Source organism: Myotis myotis, unplaced genomic scaffold (assembly GCF_014108235.1).
Source record: "Myotis myotis isolate mMyoMyo1 unplaced genomic scaffold, mMyoMyo1.p scaffold_m19_p_5, whole genome shotgun sequence".
Lineage (NCBI taxonomy): Eukaryota > Metazoa > Chordata > Mammalia > Chiroptera > Vespertilionidae > Myotis > Myotis myotis.
Window position 1 is genome coordinate 5,757,033 of NW_023416357.1, and position 20,796 is coordinate 5,777,828.

Below are 20,796 nucleotides of genomic sequence, written 5' to 3' on the forward strand. Positions count from 1 at the left end.
GCTCTTCAGGAATAAAAACTTATTAACAATGTCAGAGTAGAGTTCCTTTTTAGGGATCCTGTAAAGCAATGCCTGATCCTGTCCACATCTCCTCTCCTCCCCATCAGTCCTAAGTCTCCTGCAATCTGTGTCATGCTCACACCATTCCACTCAAACTCCTCCAGCAAACATTGCCAAATCAATTGTCCTCAGCTGGCTGCACTTCTCAGCTATGTTCAACCAGGCATCTTCTCTAAAGTCTTACTTCCTTGGCTTCTCTGACCACACACCCTGCTGTTTCTCTTTGGCCATTCATTTTCTATCCCTTCAATGAGTTCCTTGTCTTCTGTCCTGACCTTAAACATTGGGGATACTCAAGTGTTCAAGCTTGGCCCCCACCATTCTCATGTTACCTTTTCCAGTTATTTCCTTCACATTCTTTAACTATTAACAAGAACAGACAATTCCTAAATCTCTTAGGGCTCAGATGTTGCCTACTCTTGTACTCAACAAATATTTTCTACAACACAGCCACTGTGCCCGTGTGGATTGGTCTGGAAAGGCTCTTAGTAAAATCCACAGGTTGTGCTGTCCCCCTTTAACATGCTCTCCACTGCTTTCCCTGTCCCTGAACTTCATTACAACATCTCAGTGTGAGATCTAGAAGCTTGCAGCATGAATGAAAAGAGCTTTACAATAGATTTACTGGTGTCCCTTTTCTGACCAGACATGCTCTGCAGGGTACTGAGTGTCTCTTTCTCAGGATTAACATCCAAAATTTGATTTTCATTTTTTATATGCAAAAGGATGTTTTCAGGAGACATCTTTCCCTTTTGCTGTCTTTCAGTTTTCATATTGTCATACATTCTCCATGTCATTTCCAGGAACTATAATCTTACTTATTCGAGGAAGCTTGAGCTTTCATCATGGACTTTAATCAACATGTTGGTAGAGCTTCCTGTTCCATGTTAACCTAGGCGGTGAAGTACATTCCAGGTCTTGGCAAGCACTGTTTCAGATGGTGACTAATGTCCCCTGAAGGACCTGGTTACAAAAACACTTTATCTCTTCCTTGCACAGACCTAAATGATATTGATATTTAAGGGCTCTCTTGAAAATCTCAAATTGATATAAAACACTCGTATGTTCTGTATCTTTCTGCGTTAGACAAGTAGCTAGAGTTTTATCTTTACTGTGCATTCAAGATACTCTTTACTTTGCCTATAAGAGACCTTAGGTGTCAGTTCATTTCTGGTTATTTAAGATTATCCTTGACCTTGATAAAGTTGCTGTTACAATAATTTCAGGTGGTCCTCTGTAAGGCAGTACTCAGGTTTGGCTTATTCATTGCTGTATCTCCAATATCTTGTACAGAGTAGGTGCTTGCTGAAGACTTGTTTTTAAAAATCTATGAATGACTATATCCTTACTAGAGACCCGATGCACAAAATTCGTGCAAGAGTAGGCCTTCCTTCCCCTGGCTGCTGGCACCGGCTTTCCTCTGACACCCAGGACCCAGTACCTGGGCTTCCCTCGCAGCCCTGGCTTTGTCTGGAAGGTTGTCTGGAAGGATGTCCTGTCTAATTAGTATATTACGCTTTTATTATTATAGACTAGAGGCCTGGTGCATGAAATTCATGCATGGGAGGGGGTTCCCTCTCGCATTCCAGGACTTCTTGCCCCTAACCGCTTGCCTGCCTGCCTGCCTGCTCGCCCCTAACCACTTGTCTGCATGCCTGCTCGCTCCTAACCACTCACCTGCATGCCTGCTCAGTGTGCGTCATAGCAACTGGTCGTTCCAGTCGTTCCACCGTAAAGGTCACTTAGGTTTTTATATATATAGATACCTCTCAGCTAATAACCTAGGTCCTCTTTGCTTATGATTGGTGAGGCAGATAGGACACAGTCTTTAGGCCACTGCGAGTATGGGTTTGGGAATTCATCTTGACACAAGACAAATTTTGATAATTATAGAGCAAGTGTAGTTGCTCACCTCTTGTTCTATTGTGTCAAGGTCACTTAGTCCTTAAGTTTTTGTTTTTTTAAAAAATATATATTTTATTGATTTTTCACAGAGAGGAAGGGAGAGGGATAGAGAGTTAGAAACATCAATGAGAGAGAAACATCGATCAGTTGCCTCCTGCACACCCCCTACTGGGAATGTGCCCACAACCCAGGTACATGCCCTTGACTGGAATTGAACCTGGCACCCTTGAATCCGCAGGCCAATGCTCTATCCACTAAGACAAACCAGTTAGGGCAGTCCTTAAGTTTTTTAGGGAAGAGCCTGGCATTGTTACAGAGCACAACCTCCTGGGCTGGTTGCATAATAGCTTTACTTTAGCATTAGGTTATCTTGCAGTTCATCAAAGGGAAGTGGTTCAAGAACAGATCCCAAAGGCTTTTTAATGGGAGTAGGAATTAGAGGAATCAGAAGCTGATTTCAACTAAGCCTACAGAAATTTCCCTATGGCCTCAAGTGAAAACTGTGAGCAAGTGCCATAAAAAGCCCCAGTAATCAAGATGAATAATATGTGAATGCAACATTTTAAAACTCAAAATTAATATAAAAATCCACGATAAAATATCTTTTAACTAAAGACAGTATCTATTGGGGTAAATCCCCTTGGAGGGGCCTCAGTGAGCCTTCTCAAGCTGTGTAACGTGGTGAGTTACTCCACCTGTCTGCTCTTCATTTACAGAAGGACAAACTGAAACCCGGAGAGGTGGTCATTCCTTCAAGGAGCTATGAAGTCAGATTATCTGGGGGGGGGGGGGGGGGGATGGAGTGCAAGCTAGAGACTGGTAATTTTAAAATTTCTTCCCAGTAATTTTAATGAGTGCTGGGGTTGAGAAGAACTGGACTAGGGATAACTAATTGCAACTGATGGGTAAGTTGCTAAGAGTGGATGTCTATATTCCTCCTGCCACATGCTGTCAGCACTTATTTCAGGGCTTTATGGGACCAACGGAGGGTCATGGGGAAGGAAGGAGGATTATTTATTGACCTCCTACTTTCTCCCAGTCATCATGCGAGATGGATGTCATTCGGTTGAATTCCTCCCACCATCAGATGAGGTCAGGACAATCACCTCCACTGAAGAGATGAAGAAATACATGTCTTTTTTTTCCTTTGATAAAACAATCCAATCAAAAAATGGGCAAAGGACCTAAGTAGACACTTTTTGAAAGAGGACATATGGAAGGCCAGGAGACATATGAAAACATGCTCAAAGTCACTAATCATCTGAGAGATGCAAATCAAAACGACAATGAGGTACCATCTCACACCTGTCAGAATGGCTATCGTCAAGAAAAGAATGTCTTTAGATAGGGAGGCCTTTCATGACAACCCTACACTAGCCTCACAAAGAGGATTCAATCAGTGGGGTATTGGACGTACTCATTTCACAGACCGTCCAGAACTGCCCATGTGTCCACCCTCACGATGAACGTTTCAGCACCACGGAAATGCAGCTCTCTATTTAAATAACCGGGGAGCCCTGCATTCTCAAGCAGCTTGAAGGTGATGGGGGACAGAATTCGTGAGAACAGAGGTTGAACTGGCTCTGGGGCCTGTGGAGGATGGGACGTGTCTGGACAGAGAGATAACATGGGGAGGTCTGCTTGGGGGTAAACTGGCTCCAACCCAGGTGATCCTGCTGAGAAAAGATCCTCATTCTCTTTTCCATGTCATTTCCCCCACAGTGACAGTACTTCGAGCTCCAGCTCAGTGTCAAGCCTTTGCATAGGATATTGCGTTTAATCTTCATAACAATCCTAAGTGGTAGGACTTATCTCCTTTTTATTGACGAAGAAGCAGAGACTCCGTGATGTCAAGTAGTTACTGGCTTCTCACAGGCTGGTAAGGAACAGTCAGGATTCGAAGTCAGGTCTTGGTCCAGAGCCTGTACTCAGAAGCATGGTCTAAACTGCGCACCCCCTTCCTCTCTGGTCAGGAGCAACTACCTGAAAACTAGTGAGCTGTGCCCTGCTTTTAGTCAACTGGCCAGAGTGTGGTGCAGTGGCTACCACTGAGGACCCAATGGCTTTCCATTGGTAAATAACATAAAAGTTCCACCTTCTGGGTATTTTCCATTTAAGGAGGTAGCATATTTCACTTGAGTCAAAGGGTAGTTTACTCACAGCCCAAGGAAATGCTACAAATTAAGAACTCTACAGTTCTCTGACCTCAGCCCATAATTATGTGAGCTTACTTCTGAGCATACCAGTAACTTTCCACTTCAGTCTACACTGGAAATGTCCCCCATCTCCCAAAACCCAGCGTGTATTATTATTGCAGCATCAGTAAGAAGGTGCAAAATGACAGCAAGCTCAGCATCCAGACCTTTACTTTTTCCATAGTGAACGCTAATGTGCCTTTCATCTTTTGGGCTTATTCCCTAAAACATTAGGGACCCAGAGAAGAGGCTTGAGGCCAAGGACTGTCTTTTATCCACCTTTGTAGCTCCAGCACCTAATATAGTGCCTGATGCAATGTAGCACCCAGGAAGTGTTTGGTGAATGCATGAACAGATGAATGAATGGTGTACTCTGAATGTGAAGAAGGTGCTCCTCAACCACCATCCAGAGGACATAAGTGGAGAAAACTTCTCTAGATACGCAGATGGATTTACAGTAAGCCACCACATCCGACATCCTCTGCTTTGCTTCCCTGGTTTTTCTAAACTGCTTCTCTGCAGCTGGATTTATCAACATCCCTTTGTGCTCCCAGGATTACCCTCGCTGAGTCTGCAGTTAACCAAGTTGGGGACAGGAAGCATATACCAGTGGCTTCAGTCTCCACTACCTACAGGGGCTTAAGATTAGGACAAGGTCCCAAAGTAGGATTCTGCGTGCTCAGCCATGTCTGTCGGGCTCCCCTCAGATTCTCCTAAGGTGTCTCATCCAACACACACAACAATCCAGGAACACGGTGTGCCTGAACCCCAGCCGCTGGCCACTAACCAAACGAGAACTGGTGCCACCAGGGCTGGTCCCGCGACCTCCAGTGCCAGCAGGGTCTTAGGCCTAGTTTAGCTTTCACACCCACCGAGCTTATCCTGTGGCTTTCCTTCACATCCCCAGGTAGCTGTTTCTCTCTCAGCATCCTGCCTGGGTTGCAGGGAGAAAACACGAAGAAAGGATAAGGGGCAAGAGCATGTGCCGGCTGGACCCACCCTCCCAGGGGTTTCTGCCTGTATCTTACCAAGCACCCCTGGGTTCTGGAGCTGAGTTGCTTTTCTGGTTTTTGTTTGTTTATTTGTTTTTATTTTAGAGAAGGCAGAAGGGAGAGACAGAGAAATATCGATATGAAAGAGACACATCAATTGGTTGCTTTCATACTTGCCTCACCCAGGGATCAAACCCACAACGTTATATGCCCTGACCTGGAATGGAACCCAAGACCTTCTGGTGCATGGGACGTTCCTCCAACCAACTGAGCCACACAGACGAGGGCACTTACTGTTTTCAATCTATTACACTGTTTCTTAAAAAAAAAAAAAAGAAAGAAAGAAAAGATGAGGGTCCGCTTTATGAGGATGAAGGGCAAACAAGGCTGGTCTATCACAGCATCTTGCCATCTGGGCTGACCGTTTTGCTGTATCCAGAGCCATGGAGCTATGGTTTTCAGGGTCAAGGTGCTTCCTCTCACTTTTGGGAGACCCAATACACAGTACCAAGCTGCCATCTTGCTTTCCCTTCCTTTACTCACTCTCCCTCAGACCTCAGTCTCCCTCCTGAGCTAGAGCCCTGCCATGAACCCCAGCCACTCCAAAAAGCCCCTTTCCTGCTTCTCCATCAGCCCGCTCACCACTAGCAGGGCCCTTGTGTCTGTGAATGGGATTTCCAGTGCTGGCCACTGTGCTGCCTGGCCCCCAACTTTAATCAAGGGATAACGTCCTTGCCTGAAGTCCCCCAGCTACCAGGCCAGACCTCTTTGAACCTGAGATGGTCCAATTCATCTCTGAACTTGTCCAGGGATGACCCAGAGCCTGTTCCTAGAGTCAGGTTAGCATCTGTGCCCAGAGAGTTAGGGAAAGAGGATCGGATTTCCTGTGGTCACCAAATCCAGGCACACAAAGATCACAGGTATAGGGCAGCAGTCAGTAGGCTGGGCTTAAGGGAGCCAGGGGGCATGCAGCTACCATCTAGGCTGGCCGTTTTCCTGCATCCATGAGAAACAGGTCCAGAAAGGTGGAAGCAGCTTTTCTAAAGGGGGCAGAGCTGCACCCTCAGTGCGTCTGGGATCCCAGCCATTCAGCCCATGAGCAGTACATGGGGGTAAGCAATTGAGTCTGAGACCAGCTGGTGGGATACTTCCTGAAGCTTTCTCCCCCTCCTTCCCCTATAGCTGCTGAGAAAGCAGAGGGAGGGTGGGGCAGGTGGCGACAGGGAGCATCTCCCTATTCTGACCAGGAGAGCGTTTGGGTGGGGAGCTGGGAAGACAGGAGCTTCAGGGGAGTCATAGGCTGAGTGGTTGAATGGACAGAATCATAGACTTTAATAGCTCCAGGCACAAGCAGGGAAACAGGTGTGGAACAATGTGGAGAGCGTTCAAGGCTGCTCAGGGTTGCAGTGACCTCGGGAAGAGCAAGGGAGCTAATATTCCTGGGGCACCTACTACGGGCCAGGCACTAGGCTTTATCTAAATCAAGTGTGTTGATCCTTACAGCAGCCCTATGACCTTAGTTCCAAAGACTCACAGTCCTGTATCCAAAATCCTTGAGGCCAACTGTGTTTCTAATTCAGTATTTTTATTTTTTAGAAAAATAGCACAGTGCACATACTGCCGACTATGCCACGTTTCCAGGGAGGCCTGGGCAGCACGCAGCAAATAAGCACAGTGACAACTGGGCAGCAGGTGGGCTAGACAAAAACCTAACACCCCATGTCACTCTGGCCCCCAAATAAGTGTGGTGCCCCACGTCTGAGCAGCGGGGATTCTAGGGCTTTCGGACGGCTTTGATGCCCTCATTTTCCAGAGGAGAAAACGGGCCGTCTGGCTGTGGTCTGTGCCATAGCTGTTGTGCCCTGCTGCCTGGTGCTAATGCACAGCCATCATATTTCCCCCCCACCCCCACCCCCATCACGGTAATACACTAACCGCAGCCAGTGCTCACAGCAACGCTGAGGGGAGGAGCAAGCACGCCGCACCCAGGGACACAGGCTCAGAGAGGTGGAGCGTTGTGTCTCGTTCAAGGGCACAGAATGGTGCCGAGAAGCAGAACCCAAACCCAAATGAGAGCACAAGAGTGCAATGCGGCTTCCCAGACCTTGTCTTCTTCAAACAAACGAATTTTGGGTGCGGGCAGATTTCTTGTTACGTCTATTTTCCTAATAGACTCCTGGCTGTCCTGGCTCCCAGGCCGTGCCATTTAGGCACTTTCCTTAGGAATCATTTGAAGGAAGAGTCATGTGACCAAAACGGGAACATTTGTGATGCTTTCAAGAATAGGTCTGAAGTGGCAGCAGAATTGGAGTAGAAACATGAACCTGTGCTGACTCTTTGAACAACTTTAAAAGAAGAGAACGGGGTGGACTGCTCACCCCCCGCCCGCCAGTGCACAGAGCAGCCCTCCATTCACCCCAATATCCGCTCCCCACCTACCTGCCCATCACTCCCCAGCACGCACAGGCCTCCCCCGCACCACTGACCAAAGGACTGAGTGCACCCTGTCCTCCAACCACACTGTTCTCAGAAAGGCACAATCGATCTGGCCCAAGGTAAGTCCTCCCCGTTTTTGTACTTTGTCTCTCTGGGTGGCCCCTTCCATCCTGCTTCAAACCCCTGTCCTGAAAGGGATCCGACATGACAAGCTGCTGCACGTGAATGCTGAGGGGCTCAGGAGGGAGCCGGGGCAACCTGGGGAATGAGAGCACAAGAGTGCAATGTGGCTTCCCAGACCTTGTCTTCTTCAAACAAACGAATTTGGGGTGCGGGCAGATTTCTTGTTACGTCTATTTTCCTAACCCTAACCCTAACCCTAATCCTAACCCTAACCCACTGTGACACTTACGTTTGCTGGAAATGGTCAGCAATGTTTAAGATGGGATCCTTCCTAGAAAAACAGGAGGGAAAGCATTTCTAAAATAAGTCAGAGATCTGGGCATGGGCCTCCAGAGCAGGCATATTTGTTCAGGCCTGGGAGGCCTTTCTGGAATAATGAGGAGCAGGCTTATTAAAGTCCAGGGCGCCCCTTGCTTGGTCCTTTTGCTCCGAACCCTTTACTTGAGTTGTCAGAAGGGTCATTCTAGTTTAGGGTTACTGTTGTTTTTCTATTTATTTATTCATGACCAGATAACACATGTATATGGCACAGAATTCAAAATATTCAACAGGTGACCGGGTGAAAAGTAAGCCTCCTTTCTCTTCCTGCCCACCCCGGCCACTGTCCTCCTGTAGGTGACCCCAAGGTCAGCTTCCTTAATGTCCTCCTTCCAGAGACAGTCTAGGCATTTGAGTAAGCTTTAGAGTTATTTGAAATTTCTTTTATTGATTTATTTGCTTATTTTTTCAGAGACGGCACATTCACAAAGGTTAATAAAAAACCAACAAATATAAAAGAAAATCCTTGAAAAATCATGCACCCAACCCTGTTCCCTGCCATCTCCCCGGTTTCCACCATCTGCACCACCCCTTCCCCACACCCCGTGGCTCACCACTTTTGTTATGTTCCTGTAAATTATTCCAGACTTCTTAAAGGCACATACAAGCAAAGTCAATTTCTATTCTCCCTCCCAAGGGACTCTTTAACTTGAGATTTCATAAAGATAACAAAAGGTTTATTTGAAAAAGCAAAATATGCATTAATGGAGTTAACTCCATGCTATTTATGATGCACTCAACTTAAGCATGAAAATGTAGGCAACAAACTACCAGGAAGGAACTACAAATTTCACTGCATGGGGTTCTTTTGCTTTGGGACATTGTGACCCCCGTAAAAGAGATCCCTCCTTTCAGAGGTATTTAAAAATCAATACCTCCTGGGCCCAGCCAATCAGAACAGCTCCCGGCAGAATAGTCCACCACATCAGGGGCACCTGCACCTCTGTCCAGATGTGTCCTGCTGACAGTCACGCTGTTTGCCCCGGGGTCAGCCTGGGCGATGCTGTGGGCCAAGGGGATGTGTCACCTCTGTCAGCTCTGTGGTTTGCCTGCCACACATGGGGGTGGATTCGTCATCACTGTGGCTCCTGATGGGAAAAGGGGCCGTCTGCCCCGAGCCCCGCCATTCGGAGGGTACCTTTATTGGGAGATTCACATGTGCTCCCCGACTCCAGCAGCCTTGAACCCCACTGTGTCACTGCATTTTCTCTTGTGGATGGCTATGGCAGCCCCCACATCAATGGTCTTGTACGATACGGCTTTGTTTACCTACTTGGGAGGCCGACCCGGAGAAGGATGGCCCAAGTGCAGGCTCGGGAGCATAGCTGCGACCCAGCTGTGTTTGCTCCTGCTGCTTCCTCCACTGGAATAACCTCTCCATGCAGCTCTATTTTTCAAAGTTCCACCCATCCTTTAAACCCATCCCGGTATCCCCTGGAAACAATCCAGACTGCCACTTGAATGCATTTCTTCCTTTCCTTGCCCCTTACTGCAGTTCCTAATATACAGTTACATTCTACTTATAGCAGCAAGTCCAGCCATAATTATAATGATGATTTCCCCACCGTAGACTATAAATATTGTGACCATGGCCTAGCTAAACATGGGGCCTGGCAAACAGTTGGATCTCAACAAATATTTGTTAACAAAATTGAATTGTTTTGTTTAACCCTCACCCTTGGCCCAATTGGGTGGCACAGGGTGTAGAGGGAGAGGGGTAGTGTTGAAAATCTCTTACTTGATAAATGTAAAGTAAAGAAGAAGCTTCCCACATGGCCAGTGTGGCAGAATGTTAAAAATGCAGTCTCCGGCCTGGGTAGGGCCCGAATTCAAGACAGATTCTGCACTATTTAACTCCGTGATCTCAGACGAACCACTTGACCTCTCTAAAGCCAGGTGTCTGGCAGACAGTAAGTATTCAGTTAATATCACTGTCAGTAGATTTTATTTGGGTGACTGTGACTATCGTCCCTTTCTGATCAGAAAGCTTGGGCAGTCGCTGCTGGAGTTCGGAGCTCTTTGAACCACCCTGACGATGCTATTTGCTTGGAAGGAGGGAAAGGAAAACACCATTAATGAAACTTCAGCGAGCCTTCATCTCCCACTGGGGAAGCCACTGAGTAATAATTGTGAATGTCTGTCCAAGTCTATTCATTAGTTCAAAAATAAACATTCCCATTTCTAAACTGACACCAGCACACAGAGCCATGGGCACTTTCTACTTGCTATTTGCACTGTTCACCAATGTTCTTAAAATGTTAGCTTAAAAATCTGTCCAATTATCTCATGATGGTCTCAATGACAAGTGGAAGATTAACCTTAAATATTAGGAAGTTTTCCACCACGAAGCAAGCGGACACTTGGCTGACAAAAGGACATGGAGATTTTACAATTTCAACAAAGTTTATAGAGAGACAGTAAACACTATAAAGTCTTGCAGAAGTTCAGGAAGCAGCAACTGGAAACTGCTTGTCAGTTGTGCTGGAAATTTCCAGGGCTTGTGTTTTTGGCTGTGGAAGGGGTTATGCGTGGAGAAGAGCTGTGTGTGTGTGTGTGTGTGTGTGTGTGTGTCCTATTCATAAACCTTTTCCAATACTATGTCATGTTCTGTTTGCCTTCCAGCACTCTCTGGAGGTATCAGGGGACCTGTTTATTGTATAACCAATGCCCTGCTATACATGGTCTTACTCCCACTGTCTGATCTACTAATATTCTCATTGCAAAGACAATGTTGGTGATATCTGTTAATGAAACAGTTACTTAGAAAAATGCATTAGAGAATATATTGACTTGCATAAACAAAAGAAATATTATTCCAGGTCATTTGAGTTTATGAAGAAATGTAGAAGTCCAACCCTTTGCAGTGGTTCTCAACCTTCTGGCCCTTTAAATACAGTTCCTCATGTTGTGACCCAACCATAAAATTATTTTCGTTGCTACTTCATAACTGTAATGTTACTACTGTTATGAATCGTAATGTAAATATCTGATATGCAGGATGGTCTTAGGCGACCCATGTAAAAGGGTCGTTCGACCGCCAAAGGGGTCGCGACCCACAGGTTGAGAACCGCTGCTTTAGAGGAAAATAGGACCTAACACGGTACTTGAGCCAATGCCCTCCCCCCCACCCCTTTTTATTATAGATGATGAAACTGAGGCACAGAAAAAAGAAGCAATGTTCCCAAACTCACACAGCTAATTACAAAGTCTGGCTTTAGGACAGACAATGTATGGTCGACCACACAAAGGACAGAAATAGAACAGCTACCCACTGTAGTCATGACCTACAAATTGAGAAGCAGCATGGCCCCTAGGGAATTGTGTTTGGGAAGCAGAAATACCACAGGGCACATTCAAGTTCAATCTGTGATGCTGCACCACGGAAACTACTGCAAATTTAAATAAGTGTGGATGACTGTACACTCGAAATCTATCTAAACTTATTAACCAGCATCACCCTTATATATTCAATACAAAATAAAAATAAAGCTGTTCTTGAATTAAAAAAAAAAAAAAAAAGATCTGTAGGGAGGAGAGTAAAAAATAGTAAGTGTGGATGAAAAGAATGGACATGCCTCCCTAAGGGTCTACCTTTCCTGTAGGAACATGCAGACTCAGGGGAGGTGACAGCTAAGTCACTGTGGTTGTGTCCGCGAATGGAGAAGGGATGCATCCGGGAGCTGCAAGGGGCTGGTCTGTCTAGGGTTGACCCTCAGGCCAATCTGAAATAGAACTGGGAGAATTTGACCAAGGCAGGAAAGAGGATAAAGGAAGGGCAGGAAGAGGCCTGCTTGTCTAGCTGGCCCACTATCTTGATCTTTGGGGGGATTTCTTGACAGGTCTGCAGAATTTCTGCCTCCCTCTCTTGGCAATCACTACACAAATGCTGGCTGTGTGAGACCGTCGCTGTGTCCCCCAACCCCTAAAAGCGTCCTGCTCCTGTGACACGGCTCCCTGCAGCTGGAGCTCCCCGCAGGGAAGCAGTCCTGGTGGGGGCAGCGGACTGGGCTTTCCGGGCCAGCTCTGCAGGGGTGCAGCGAGGGGGCCTCTCTGGAAGCACATTCAGAAGAGCCCTCCCTGGGTGAGCAGCGTGTGCCGGATTAGGCTGGTTCTGCACAAGAACGGCCCCATGAGTGGTCCAGATTCTGCCTGACACTCCAGCTTCCACGCGTCCCTCGCAACCCTGTCAGGCTCATCAGCTCATCAGGAAGTGCATGTGGTCTGGAATGGTAAGGGGCCTGCATGGCAACCTTTCTGAGCCCTTCTCAGACTTCCCCTCACCACCAAAGGGGGGAAATATTCAAAATATTCAAAACATTCGCCCCCCCGCCAGCCGCAGCCAGGAGCCTGAACTCCCTCCCATCCCAGAGCTGTTTCCTGAGTTGTGTTTATCTCAGATTTCTAGAGGAAGAGACCGGAGCTCAGAGAGGTTAAATGACTCAGGGAAAGAATCAGGATTTGCATGTGTATTTTCAACCTGGATGTTAGAGTTTTTCTGTTTGCTTTGTTTTTCTGCTCATCAGGGCAGCTCTTATCACTTCAAGAAGAAAGAGTTTATCAGGTCAGCTCTGTGGCCAAGGTGGATGGTGTGGAGAGAGGCAGGGCAGGGACTCTTTTTTGTCTTAGGGAGAGGGGCATTGGAGCATTATTTCAGCTTAAACCAGTGGTCGGCAAACTGCGGCTTGTGAGCCACATGTGGCTCTTTGGCCCCTTGAGTGTGGCTCTTCCTAAGCCTTAGGAGTACCCTAATTAAGTTAATAACAATGTACCTGCCTATATAGTTTAAGTTTAAAAAATTTGGCTCTCAAAAGAAAATTCAATCATTGTACTGTTGATATTTGGCTCTGTTGACTAATGAGTGTGCCAACCACTGGCTTAAACTATAGTCAGCTGGGCTTCTGGGACACAGCAGAGTGGAGAGAGAATCCAGAACGTATCCAGTGGAGTACAATGATCGGCATTCCACCAGAATCGTATAGAATGGCACAGAGCAGCTTTGCAAAGACAAGCAGATTGCTAATGAGACAGGCCAGTAAGCCAGGACAAGAGGAACAGGGAAACAGACAGACAGCTGAACACACTGACTGTGCAATTTACAGCTGGTACAGAAGGCCACCTCCCTAGAGATAACATCTAGGCCTCCACTGTATTTCAGTTCCAGGCCCAGAAAAGCAGCAAAACCAGGTAGGCAATTCCAGAACCAGTTGCAGTGACCAATGACGAGCTACCCTGGCACATGACCCTGAAAAAGTACATATAAAAAACTGATTAATATTCTGCTAAAACCCTCCCCTGAGACCTCTCCTAAGATTCCTGCCTGCTAGAGAGAGATAAAAGCCTGAAGACAAAGGACGCAGTGCAAGCTCTCCCTGTGGGAGCATGCCCACACTGTTCCCCCCAGGCACACATCTCCTAAACTCTATGATTGGCGCGAAACTTGCAACCAGGGGAGCAAAAAGCAGTGACAGCTCGTCCCAGGCCAAGCCCTGAACCGGTCTCTAAGGCCCTCTTTCCTCTGACTTCCAGTGAGCTGAGGCAGCCCAACTTAGGCTCTCCTGTTGCTTCTATGCTAAGCCCTTCCTTGCCCCAGCTTTAATAAACACACTCTCAAAGTCACTTGGACTTGAATTGTGACATCTTTCCTGCACAAAGTCAATAACCCACACACTATCGGCTGGCCCTAGGCAGAGCCGATCTGGGGTCCCTGTCCAGTAACACAGCTACCATAGGCAGGTGCTGAGCTGTCCAACAGAGCAAACGTCCATTACAAACTCCCAGGGCAGGAGTCTGTGCCCAGGGGCTGTGCAGAGATAATTTTACAACCCGGCTGAAGACTCTGAGGTCCAAATCCCATCACGGCCAGGTAGAAGTCCTTAGGGCTGGGAGACCTGACTCCGTCACTAACTCTCTGCCACCCAGAGCCCACCGTGGTCTCTCTCCTCTCATCTCCACCCACACATTGTGGGGGTCCCCTTTGAGCACCACATGTGCTCCATGACATTGCTTGTCCCCTCTTTTTGCATTTGCCTTAACTCTCCCACTGGATTTAAAGCTGGCATCCAGCCTACGGATTTATACCAAATGTCTGTTCAGTAGAAGCTTGGTGAGAAAATACTATGGACGTTAGGTAGAAAAAGGGTATGACTTTTTCCTTAGTCTTTTAAGTGCTATGTCTCCCTTTTCATCCTCTCATTGAATAAGTGGGAGATAGAGATAAAATGGGCCTGGTTTGGGGTTGGTGAAGCGGTGCAGTTGGAAATGAGCAGGCAGTGACCTGAGCATGAGGAAGCCGAGGTGAGGGCCCACCCAGGAACCCGTGTGGCACCGAGGCTTGCCAGTCTCTCCATGTCTTAGATTCTCTTCGCTACTAGTTTTAGTGCTTGGGGGCTTTATAATCGGGGGCTGCATCATCTTTTCCTGTTGGGGGAAGAGGCTGTTCTGTGCATTGTCGGGGGCTGAGCAGCATTTCTGTCCTCCACTCACTAGATGTCAGCAGCAACCTCTGTGCCCTCAAATGTGACAACCAAAACTGTCTCCGGATCTTGCCAAATGTCCTTTGTGGGTAAAATGACCCCTGCCCTGTGAGCAGCCCCGGGAGGGCTGGTCGCTGTACAGTTATAGATACAGGCTTGGCTTCATGTTCCAGAGGCTGAAAATAACAAGGGCTAATGCAAGACAGGAACTGATTTTTCTCTCACATCAACGTCAGGGCTGGTCAGGCAGCTCCGCTCCACCAAGTTAACAAGAACTCGATTCTTTTTACCTTGTTGTTTCTGCCGTTCACAGGGTGTTTCCCATCTGGTTCAAGTTGGTCTGAGTTACACCCACATTCCAATCAGCGGAAGGAAAGAAAGAGGACAGAGACGAGGAGGGCTGCACCCCTTCCCTTTAAGGGTATGACCTGTAAATTGCACTGGTAACCACTCTCAGCCATTGGCCAGAATCTAGTCACAGGCCATATCTAACTACAAGTGAGCCTGATAAATATAGTTTTTGTTACAGGCTGCCATAAAGATATGACTGTTCTTTTTCTTTTTTAAAATTTTTGGTTGGTGGAGAGAAGAGTATGGGAAATATATCCTTGCTGACGTGGTGGGGGTGGAGAAAGCAGAATCTACTTCCCTCTATGCTCTTTCTTTCTTCTCCTCCGACCATCAGAGCCCCGAAGCCCAGCTGGCTGAGTCAGAGAATTCCAGGAATCTTGCAGATCTGGCCCTGGAGCTTGGAGGTGGTCCAGTACATACAGAGGAACACCTCTGAGGGTCAACTCTCAGTTTCTTAGTAAGAGGAGAGAGAAGTGTGTCACTGCTGAAGGTTCTGGAATGTGTCTGCAGCTGAGCTTCAACAGGCTTGTGTGAAGGAGAGATGAGATGTAAGAAGATCCCTGAAGTGTCAGAGATCCTGCCCAGCACTGGGTGGGGGCAGCTGGAGGCAAGTGGGGAAGCCAGACCTTTCGCACACTCTTGGGGCATCAGTGGCTTTGTCTCTGGAATTGTGACCTATTGACCTAGTTATTATCACTTGCTTTTGTCTTCTAGGCGGGGGAGTTGTATATGACACAGTGCTTCCCCTGTGTTAGCTGAAAACAGCATAGCAGGGGTAAAGTTTAATATTCCTATTACTCTGTACTTCCTCATGGCACTTACTGCCGTTGTTGTTAATTATTAACGTAATTACATGATTATATGGGTTTACTCATCATAATAAATTACTACCTATTTGTAGAATTACCTAATTAATGTCATTTTCCTCTGATAAGCCATTAAAAAAGAAAAACACCACTCAATATAGAAATAAAAGTGCTAATTTGAACTGCACTTCGTTCCTTGCCCGAGAAAGCCAGGCTGAAGGAGGAAGTGTTTTCCCTCTTACACAGCAAAATGGGTCTTCTAAGTTAGAGTCTATTAATTCTCAAGCTCTTAATTTCACATTAAGTAGGCTATAGCAGCAGTGATCGCGTTTTTAAACGTTTTATTGTGAAGTGTCACATGCAAATAGAAAATACAGAAAACGCCCTAACCGGTTTGGCTCAGTGGATAGAGCATCGGCCTGCGGACTGAAGAGTCCCAGGTTCGGTTCTGGTCAAGGGCATGTACCTTGGTTGCAGGCACATCCCCAGTGGGGAGTTTGCAGGAGGCAGCTGAGTCGATGTTTCTCTTTCATCGATGTTTCTAACTCTCTATCCCTCTCCCTTCCTCTGTAAAAAAAAACAGTAAGATATATTTTTTAAAAAAAGAAAAAGAAAAATACAGAAACTGTAAATGAGTGATCAAAAAGTGCACACCCATCTGTCCCCCAGGACAAGGATCAGAAACCTACCGCCGCAGCCTCACCCAGGCCCTTCCCAGGCACCACTCCGCGTCAGTGGCTTTCGGTGCGGTTTCTTTGGCCTATGTTGAGCTTTATATAAGTAAAATAATATATTTTCTTAAGACAACTATTTCTAGAAGCAAAAACTTGGTACTTATGTATACCGTGGAGACAATGAGATGAAATATTTGAAATAGGGACACCTCAAAATCCACAACAAATGGTCGATGTAACTTTGTCTCCTTATGAAAACAAAAAGTTTATCTCTAGACTCTATGCTTGCTCCACCAGACGAAAGAGCAGGGCTGTGACTGACCAGTCCAAGAGAGCCAGAAGCCTTTCCTGAAACCAGCAACTTATTTCCCAATACAATAGCTATATTCTCCTGAAGAATCCCGAAAGTTTCCACAGACAATCTGGCACTGACAAATGGGACTTGGGGGGGGGGGGGAGGTGGCAAGAAGCAGAGGGAGGAGGAGGTGGAGGAGGAGGAGGAGGAGTGCTGAAGATAGAGATAGGTTTTGCTTCTTTCCTAATTATTTTAGGAGAGATCATTAAATAGAAGCACCCATAGTAAACTTGTATTTTTTTTTCCATTTGTTTCTAGATCAATAACTACTTGAACCAGGAGAGGGAGGAAGAAAATGGAAAATTAAAGAGTTAAAGTTTGTATTAGTCAGCTTTCACTGTGTGTTGCTGTGTAACAACTAAGTTCCAAATCAATAGCTTAAAACAATAAAGGCTTTTGCTTACTCATGTAACTTCAGCCACAGTAAGCTGTCACTCCCATCCATGTGACTTTTTCTTCTGCAATATAAGCTTACGAGGTTGTTCTGATCTGGAACATACCATTCCTGAAGCAGAAGAGAAAAAGAGATGGCAAAACCATTCAGTGGCTTAGACCTGATATATGTTATTTCTGCTTCTAGTTTATTAATGAAAGCAAGTCACTTAGCCAAGCCTGATATTAGCCCTTTCCAGGGAGGGCAAATAATTGGGGGAAAAAATGACTATTACAAGGGTCATTTTCTAATGAATATCAATCAGAAATTATAATATGAACATCAGGGGGAAAGAGAAGTAATTCCCCCAAATTCAGTGAATAGTCAGGATCTACCCACTTATAATGGATCGTTCACATAAGAAAATCCACCGAATAATTAAACATGTATGTGTTAGATATGTTAGAAGCCCATACAGTCTTTGTGTGAACAATAACTTCTCTAGGAAACATCTTTTCCTCAATGGACTATGTTTCCAGTAAATTGTTTGCTTGAAAAGTTTGAAAAATTCTAAGAGTACAACTCAGCCGAAAGGGGGGGAAAAAGCAATGTCTGCTTTGTACCCAGAAATCTCTGCTGATAGGCCGGGTTTTCAGTATCTCCTCTGTTCTATGATCCTCCTCTTTATGGACTTCTCTGTCAAGACAAATTCTTCATCTTCAACCAAAAGTTGACTGTGATGTATGTTCAGAAATTTCACAATGTCTGATCCTTGCTGACAATATAAATCCTGTCTTTATATTGAAAAGACAGGACAATAATTCTATTTCTTTAGCTGTTTTATGCCATTAAAAATTAATTTTTAACTCTGACAGCACTTTCTTAGCCCTTGTAGAATTTATTTCCTTGAAGTTCTTTGTTTCTCTTTGAAGCCAGCATTTTTTGCCTGATTTTCAGTGACTCAGAGTGGTGGCTTATCTGCCTTGAAAGTTGAATCAGCAGACTTGCGTGTCTGGGAAGATTACAGCAGCAACTGGATCTCAGTCTTCAGAAATGCAAGCCTGACACCTTCTGGAATTCATGTAACTATTACACTCACAGTAGTTCCCTTTGTCCAATGTTCAGTGGGCCGGATACCTGTCAGGGACAGTCAGTTGGGCCCTAGGAGCCTCACTTAGGAGCTCCTGACCTGGGTGGGATTGCGGGCTGTAGAGAAACTGAATGGGAAAAACTTGCATGTCTATTTCCATTAATTGCTATTTGAAAAATAGAGTTCTTTAATTATGAATATAAGCAATTACCTCTATTAGTATTATTAGTGATGTCAATAGTAGAAATTACAGATATTTTCTAACCATATTCTAGTTATCTCAAAGTATTTTTATGCTCATCATTACTCTGCAATCACAATAGACCTGCCTCCAGATCATGTTGTTAGTAAATAAGCACATATGCTAATATTTCATAATTTGCTTTTTTATATTTTTATTTTTGAATATTTCAATATACTTGGCTTCCTTTGAAATTGCATGTATTTTATTTTATACCCTATAGGCTGTTTTGAGAACATGTTTTTACCAGACAGCTAAGGGTTACTGCACAAAAGATAGTAAGAATGCCTGTTCTAAATAGGATGGAGGAGAATAAAACAAAGTATAGACTACTTCTCTCTTTTATTAAAATGATGACTGTTAGTTCTTGTCTGTAGAATGGCAAGAGTTCCTTTTTATAAAAGAATGTCTTGATATCATATTTATCATCAATATACAAAACTTGTCTTTTTTTTCTCATTAAACTGGACTCTAAAACAATGATGAGAAAACTCCCTCCGCCCTACCCAACCACATACACATACACGCGCCCACACATACACACACAGGCTCACACACAAATGCTCTGTGTTCAGTTCTCTAAAAAGTATTTTGTTTTTAATATCTATATCATGTGATATTTTCTGAATTGCAATAAAAAAGGGAGTAAGAAGAGGAGACTGCAGCAAATTTCCCATTGTTCCTTGAACTGCTTCTCCATCAGGAACATTAGAAACATGCGGAGCTCCATGTAGCTTTCATCAAGGAGAGGAGCTGCCGTGGCACACAGTCGGCTGTGTGGGGCGATTCATTTGACAGAATGGACTGGAGATTGGCTGCCAAGCCCGTGTGGGCTCCAAGTGCGTGGTATACACACCAGGGATCCAATGGAAAGCTGGAAATGATGAATTTCACAGGTGCCTTTGTTCTCTCTGCATGCTAGGTCAGGCTCATCTGAGGGAGGTGAGGTGCTCTCCGGGAGGTGAGGAAGTCCCACAAAGCAGCGGGGGTGGCAGCCACCCCTTCTGCCTCTGGATTTCTCTCAAAGTGCAGTCCGGAGCCACCTGCATCAGAATCACTGGAAGTCCATGCAAAATACAGATTCCTGGGCCCACCCCGAGTTCCTAGATCCGCGTTCCAGGATGAGACCTAGAATCCTTACTTCTGAATGAGCACTTCCTCCCTCAATGACTCCAATGCAGGCCTGGGTCTGGGAGTCTAGGGCTAAAGCAAGGCCACGTCTCAGTGACATGGCAGTTGATTTTTAGTAACTGGAATCTGTTCATGCAAATAAGGAAGATATTTTAAGTGGAATTGTCAATATTTATATAACAAAAGCAAGGGCATCTGCCAAGTGAGTTTAGCAGCAATTATATATAAAATCATGATAGAAAGATGGGATCCTGATGTTAGCAGAGCTGGCCCAGCAATGTCAGTGGGCCCCGGGACCAGCAGACGGACCAGGTGGGGGATGGGATCCTGGGGTTAGCCTAGACCCATCTGGTAACTGGGGACAAAGTGATTTCTACCAAACTCAGTATGTCCCATGGAGTTTTCACTAAGACTCTGCAGATTGATTTTATCTCTAAAAGATTTCTGAAATATAAAACAAGCCTCCATCCCCACCCCCAACCTCCTTTACAAAAAAAGGGTAATTTTATCTAAATTAAATAAACACTGAAATTCTTTATGGCTAAAATGTTACTTAGGTGAATTTAAAAGACAGTCCAGAAACTGAGAGTAATAAAAAAGACATTCCATTTTTTCCCTTATGGTTTTTAAAGAAAGCAAGAGAAATTCAAATCCTATCCCTCAGCAATATTTAAACGCCCTTTCCCATTGTTCTCTCTCTCACATCTCTTAGCTGCTCTTTCTCCTCACCCTGACTCTCAGTTCTCTCTCCAGAGAGCCTCTCTGCTTAGTGGGGCTGAAAGGTCAAGTGTAGAAGAAGGAACCCCACAAAACAAGACCCTTCAAAGAAATCATGTCCTGTATCCTTGGGAATTCTGTTCTGGGAGCCTGGGAGACCCACCTGGGACATATCCAGCGTCTCTAGCGTGGGGTTTGCGCAGTCATTTCCATCACTGTGTTTTTTCCCTTTCAGCCCACAGGGTCTTGCACATGTTCGACATAGATAGAAGCCACCAGACAGGCCACCAAGAGGGCAGAAGTTGATGAACAGAATAGCTTGGTATTTGCCTTGGATGATGGGATGGTTAATTTTATGTGCCAACCTCACGGGGCTAAGGGATGCCCAGAGAGCTGGTAAACATTATTTCTGGGTATGTCCGGGAGGGTTTTTCTGGAAGAAATTAGTATGTGAGTTGGTACACTGGGTAAAGAAGATTGCCCGTCCAAGGCAGAT